This window comes from Dioscorea cayenensis, unplaced genomic scaffold (genome assembly GCF_009730915.1).
Source record: "Dioscorea cayenensis subsp. rotundata cultivar TDr96_F1 unplaced genomic scaffold, TDr96_F1_v2_PseudoChromosome.rev07_lg8_w22 25.fasta BLBR01001503.1, whole genome shotgun sequence".
NCBI classification, from domain to species: domain Eukaryota; kingdom Viridiplantae; phylum Streptophyta; class Magnoliopsida; order Dioscoreales; family Dioscoreaceae; genus Dioscorea; species Dioscorea cayenensis.
In genome coordinates this window covers 31,237-38,457 of record NW_024087894.1, presented here as the reverse complement: position 1 = coordinate 38,457, position 7,221 = coordinate 31,237, and the positions used below count along the sequence as shown (strand labels likewise).

Below are 7,221 nucleotides of genomic sequence, written 5' to 3'. Positions count from 1 at the left end.
CCTTAATACTGCACTATGCTCCCATCTTTGACCATAGGTGATGCCCATAGGTAAAAGGGCATCCTTTTTGGAAGTGGGTCTAAAAATTCATTACATATCTGTTCTTAATCCCATAAGCCTTCACTGCGATCCTTGAATTGTTTAAAACTCCTAAAATTTCATTCCAATTCTAAATTGAGGATTGTTCATATCAACCTCTTCATTAAATTCTGAATATTTGGGCTTCTTACTAATGATCTCCTCTTCATCTGTTGATGAGGCTGAATTTAACTCTTCACTGTCTGCATAGTCTGAGTCAACATCATCTTCACCTGCTAGATTTGGAGGTTCTCCCTGAGTAATCACCATGGTCCTGTGTTTTTGGCTAGTATCCCCTACTTCTTGCTCAGAAACATCACTAAAAACTGTAATCAGAATCATGAAAGGCATCTTCCTCAACATCCTTATTCTTACCATCTCCTTTTATTAATTTCTCCTCCAAGTCTCTATCTTCTTCACTAGATCCTCCTTCCACTTCTTCTAAAATTGATTGTCCACTTCTTGCAAGCTTTACACAAACTTGAACCTCCCTGTTACTGCCTACTGCCATAGCCATGGATAGTGCATCCATGTCAGTGCATATCTTCCTTAAACCCCTGTTTTTACTGCCTACATCTAGCCACCATACAGTGCACCTTTTAACATCTAATTGAAACTCCCTGGCCATAGCTAGCAACTCAAACCTAGATATTTGATCTCCACAGCAATAGTCTACAAACCCAGCCAATCCCTCTATACCCCCAACCATGTAGTGCATCTTTATACTAAACAACTCAGCTGTGGGTACTGCAATAAAAAGGAAATATACACAGTTAATTCATTGTTTTATTTGCTGTTTATAACAATGTACATATCACTACCTAATGCAACCATCAAATAGGTAATGACAAGTCCTTTGAACCAATTCTTTACAAGTTTATATCAAAAAAATTGTGTCAAGGAAAATAACACAAAACCAAAATTAAGTTATATGGAGGCAAATAACACAAACAAGCTTTCCAATGTAATTGTGTTGAGAAATTACATTAAATAACATCATATTAAACCAGCAGACTAATCATGAGATCAAGCTAGGAACCACATTCAACAGAAAAAGCAAGGACATCCAATGTAAAAAAAAAACCAAAAAAATCCACTTCATAGCAACACTTCTACAACTAATAACTAGGGGCCACATTCAACATCAAAATTTAGGACATCCAAAGTAGAAAAAAACCTACTTCACAGCAAAACTTCTATAACTAACAGCTAGGGATCATATTCAACAAAAAAATTGAGGACATCCAGAGTAGAAAAAAACCCAATTAACAGCAAAAATTCTACAACTAACGGCTAGGGACCACATTCAACAAAAAATTTAGGACATACAGAGTAGAACAAAACCCAAAAAACCCACTTAAAAGCAACACTTCCACAACTAACAGCTAGGGACCACACTCAACATAAAAACCCAGGACATCCAGACTAGGAAAAAAACCCAAAAAACCCACTCAACAACAAAACTTCTGCAACTACTAGATAGGGACCACAGTAACAAAAAAGAAAAAAATCAAGGTACTCTGCTGGACCCTCGCCATTGGGAGCACATACCCTGACTTTCACTTGTAAACCATAACCTTATTTTGCTTCAAATAGACACTACAACCTATAAAGTAAACATATAATTCAATAAGGGCCATTAGGGTTTCATGGAGCTTACAATACTCTGGTGGACCGTCGCCGGCCGGACGGACCTCCCAGTTCACCGCCATTTGCAGCTGAAGTCTTTCTTGCCCGTCTTGCTACTTCACCGACAGTAAGGTTCTCGTCCTTTGCTCCTAACCGTCACAACAAAGCACTGCTTCTCTGAAAATGAGAAGAAGATGAGAAGGAAAAGCTCACTGTCTTCTCAACGGTCTACTTTCCCCTTTTAAGGTGAAGATGATGTAGCTGGTTGCTGCTGACGGGGATCACAAAACAGACGTGGACATGCCACATCAGGATTCTGAGTCAGCACAGCGCTGCTGACAGAGCCGTTCCGGCTGCCACGTAGGTTTATGAGGTCTGGAATTGGTCGGGTGACTGACCGGTGAAACGAAATCATAGTTGGGTGATCGTTTTTATGCGTTTTGAACTTGGGTGACCGAATTGAAAACGAAGTAAAGTTGGGTGATCTCCTGAAAATTTAACCCAAGGATATTGATTTTTAAGTTATGTTTGATGTAAGTTGGTGCGAAACCTTAACTTTGCTTGATGTTCATTTGTTGTGACCATTGTTCTTTTTGTATCATCATTTAAGTTTGTTTTAATTCCATGCCAAATACAGTGCTAAATATACAAATTTAATAATTTTACAAGGTAGTGCCAAATGTATTTTTTTAAAAATAATTTATTAATATCGTGACAAATAGGTGTAAAAAATATAAATATAATAATGTATTAATACCGTGCAAATACAGTACAAAAATATAAATATAACAATACATTAATGCCTTGTCAAAAATACAAATATAATAATATATTAAATTCGTGTTAAATATCGTGCCAATAACATTGTGCCCAATATTATATAAAAAAAAAAATATAATAATACATTAATACGGTAAAAAGAATCGTGGCAAAAACACAAATATAATAATAAATTATCTAACTTTACTTGGTTAAGCTTATTAAGAATGATTAATATGTAATGAAGGGGTAACCCAACATAATTAGTACTAACCCTTCTCAACCCTATCTTAAACAACCGTTGCAACCCCAACACCATCTCATCTTCATCATCTTCAAGCCCTAATCCTCAATCCCCATTGAAGCCTAGGGTTAGTATCGCGGCCGGAAAACACTGATTGGGTTTCAATGTCTTAAGATCCTTCCTCGCTGGTGAACTCCACCATACCAAGCAAACCCTTACTCCTCCACCCCTTTCTTCATCACCGCCATTGACTCTATTAGCTTGATCTACAAGGGCTGCGCCAATGGCTCATTGGGCAGGGGCGCCGCCACCCAACAAGCCATCACCAGCTTCTCCTCGTCCTTCATCGCCCAATCTTGAAACTCCAAGTTCCACAAGAACTCCACCTCCTCCACCGGCCAAGCACTTTCAGATCTCTACCAGTGCCGTGGAGACCTCTCCGGCACTGACTGCGCCGCTTGCGTCACTCGCGTGATTCCGATGTGGTCGTCTCTTTGTGGTCCCAGGGCTGCCGCTGCTCGCGTGCAGCTCACTGGCTGTTATGCGCTTTACCAGGCTGCTGGTTATCCTCAGGTCGCCGGTACTTAGTTTCTTTTCAAGATCTGCGGGAGTAGTGGCAGTGGGAATGGTTTTGAGGAGAGGAGGGATACGACGTTCTCGAATCTTCAGAATGGGTTATCGGGTAGCGGTGGGGCGGGGTTCTACAAGCTGAGCTACCGGTTGGTGTACTCCATGGCACAGTGCGAGAGAGATTTGTCGGCTAGGGACTGTGGGGAGTGCATTGCCGAGGCTGTGCAGAAGGCTGAGGTCAAGTGCGGCGGTGCTGCTTCCTGGCCAGGTTTATCTCGATAAGTGCTACATTAGCTACAATTATTACACTGATGGCGTCCCCTGCGGTGGGGGTGGCGGCGGAGGAATTGGAGGTAAATTGAGCTCCTGGTCTTGTCTCTGTTTCTGATTTTGATGATTGAGATCAAGATATAGTGAACTACGTTGCTTTTTGGGGATGGGTTAGGGTGTTATCTTGATTATCTTTTTTTCCCCATGTTTTTAATCTTTGATTGGCGAAGTAGGGCAACAAATGAGAAAGACGGTGGGCATTGTTGTTGTAGGTGCAGCTGGGCTAGGGTTTGTAGTGATTTGCTTGTTATTTGCTAGGTCTTTAAGAAAAGTCAAATATGGTGAGTTCTCAGTTAAACAAACTCCATTTTTATGGTTTAATATCTTGGATTTCTTGGCTATTACTGAAATACTGCCATTAATAGAGCTTGATTTCTCTGTGATGGTGAATTTTTTGATTTGCAACCAAGTTTCTAGTATATTATCTGGAATTTATTATATATTATTACTGAAATCACGGCCATTAGATGAGGTTCATTTGATAGTGATGGCCAATTCTCTAGTTTGAAATTGGGTTTCTAGGATATTATCTTGAATTTTTCTGTCTATATCTGAGGTTACTGTTATTAATGGAGCTTGATGCGCCAGGCCTTCAGTTTGAAACTTATCTTGAATATGTTGTTGGTTTCTGAAATTACTTGTGATTGTGATGTTTCAGATCTTTATTTGAAAGTTGAAACCCACTTTATTTTTATAGGGTATTTAAGCTTAAACCTATTGTTCACTTCTAATACATGTTTCTTAATATAATAGTATCTTGAATTCTTTTCTATTACTGAAGTTACTGTTAATAGTGGAGCTCGACGTGCCACTGATGGTGGTTACTCTGGTGTGAATAGTCTTGAGCTTGTTGCTGTTTTATGGAATTATCTGTGCTTGTGATGTTTTTTTAAGTAGAAAACTGAAACTTCATTTTATAGTGTATTTTAGCTTGAATCCGTTGTTCATTTCTGAAACCAAGTTTTCAGTATAAAATCTTGAATTTCTTATCTATTACTGAAAACTGGCATTAATAGAGTTTGACGTGACACAGACAGTGATGATACGTTCTTTAGTTATAAACCAAGTTTCTAGTGTAGCACCAGGAATTTGTGGTTGGTTTTTGAAATTAATTGCGATTGTGATGCTAAGTTCTTTGTTTGAAAGTTGGAACTCCCTTTAGCGTATTTAAACTTGAAACTTTTGTCATTTTTGAAATTACTGCCATTGTTTGAATTATTGAAGTTGTTATAGCCAATGATTGAATTTATTGGAACAATTTTGTATTTTATGTTCGATTTCAGGAACCATTATGCATGTTTTAAACCTGGTTTCTTACCCAAAAAAAAAAAAGGTCATGTCTGTATATTTTTTCTTTGCTTTTAACTGAAGCAAAATTTCATTGTCATGTTTGCCTAGGAGGTATTGTTAACAGCATATTGTGCCCTCAAATTCCAACATATTGTGATCCTGAATTGAGATCATTAATGGAAAGTTGGTTGTCAGCTAATCCTGCGGAAAGGCCTTCATTCACTGAAATTTCTCAGAGGTTGAGGAAAATGTTTGCAGCAATAAATCTCAAGTAGAGTGGTTGTTCTACACCCTTGTGTTAACTGCTTTCTCAAGGAAATTCACTTGAGATAATGCAATATAGAACCGTAGATGGTGCAGTATTTGGTGGTGTTGTTTCATTTAAAAAAACAACAGTTTTCTGCTCAAGCTTACCATCTTTAGGCGTATCTATAGACCTTTTTAATGCTGCTATACATGATATATTAATCATGTGCTACAAGTATTCATCATGTTAGATTGTACAGTGGTACATTTTGCTGCATCATCGTAGGGCATCAAATGTAAGCCTCTCTGTCGTTCTCCCTCTAATTTCACACAGTAATTATATACAATGTGTTCTTTTCATCTGACTTTGTGAAATGAAATTTATTTGCTTGCGGGAGCACACCCTAGATGGAGATCTTGTATTGATGTTAATCCTCGAAAGAGACCAGGGATTTGTTATGGCTTGTATCTGCAGGGTGTATGCCATGATGTAAATACGTGCCAATGGTACTCTTCTAAAGTTTTTTGTCCCTTCTCTCTCTCCCTTTGTTACTGATTGATCACTTTATTGCTAATTGCCGTGAAGATTAGTTTGTTAGTTTTAATCAATAATTCATTAAAGTTCTCCTGCGAGGATGAACTTGTTGGTAAACACGCTTTTGGAGGACTTTTTCTTTGACTTTGTTGTTTTGTTTAAAATGAGTTGATTAAAGTTTCATATGGCAAAGAAATTGAAGCTGAATATGATTATTCTGTAGCTTTCTTGGTAGAATTAGTAGATAGGATCATTAAGAGGAAGTTAGAAAAAAAATTAAATACAGGAAATATAACAATATGAATTGACTTGAATGTATTATAGATGAATAGCTAATGAGAAGCTTGTAGATTTTTAGAGGAAGGGGTTGAATTTTCCTTATTGTGTCCATTATACAAGATTAGATTACTCTATGCAGCTTAAATTAAGTACCTACACAGTGATTAAATGAATGCATCATGGGAAACACCCTTTTATGTTGGAGGCTTTATTGAACATTGTAGGATAAAGCTATATCACTTGTAAGTGTGCACATGGGTGTTTTTGGTTTGCAGGCCCAAGATCTTATTTTTTCACTATGATATATAACTTTTAATGTTATATGATAAGCTGGTTTATGAAAGGCAGTCTCTACCAGACTCTACTAGAGGTACCTTGAGTAGCAAATTAGACATGTTCCTTGAAGAGTGGATTCATAATATGTCAAGAATTGTAAAGTGATGCTAGTTGAGTGCATGGGTGCCAAGCATAAACTATTTGTATAAAATGGTTGTGTCAGTGGAGGAGATAAAAATACTCATAGAAGAGATCAAGAATTATATGACTGCATCTGAAATACATATCACATGTGAATCATGGAGGACAAATCAAAACTTCTATAGAACAATATTTCTCAATGTATCAAGGTAGTAATCAGCCATGTCATGATGAAGTTAAATGTCCAAACTACAATTTTGGTTAAAAAACAAAGTTACGAGAATGTTAATATGAAAGGAATCTGAACTTGCGTTGATGAAAGACAAGAATAGTAGAGATTTGAATATAGTATTGTATTAGGGGTGCGAGGGAAAAGGCTTTATATAAAGTTGGGACTAATAAAATTCATATGATGAAATTATTGTGACAATATCTATTGGAAATCATCAAACGAATGATTTGATGAACTTTCTGTTTTTGAAGGTTGAAAATGTTGCTTTGTACTTAAAAAAACCTGAAAACTTTTAATTGGAGAAGTCTATGAAAGATGGAATAAGAAAAACTTTTGTGATTGATGTAATTGCCTTTTAGGGACATGGTATGGATTACTGCTGTAGGAAGTGCCTCTTGCTTGCAATCAACTCTTAAGTAAAGACATTCAATCCTTGCTGCTGTTGTTTTGAAAACCCATAAATAGACAACTAGGCTAGGAGATATTTATTGCCGAGCTTTCAATCTGAGCCAAAAATGTTTTGAAATCAGTGCACTTTTATTCAGTCTCTTTATTCTGAAAATCCCTAGTTAGTATTGTCCAAAGATGTTATTGTATTAAAGATTAAAACCA

The 7,221-nt window shown here is 37.1% G+C and overlaps 1 pseudogene; it reads left to right on the top strand.

Moving 5' to 3' along the window:
- Positions 1-2,905: 2,905 nt before the first annotated feature.
- On the top strand, positions 2,906-5,180 carry LOC120256555 (annotated as a pseudogene).
- Positions 5,181-7,221: the final 2,041 nt, after the last annotated feature.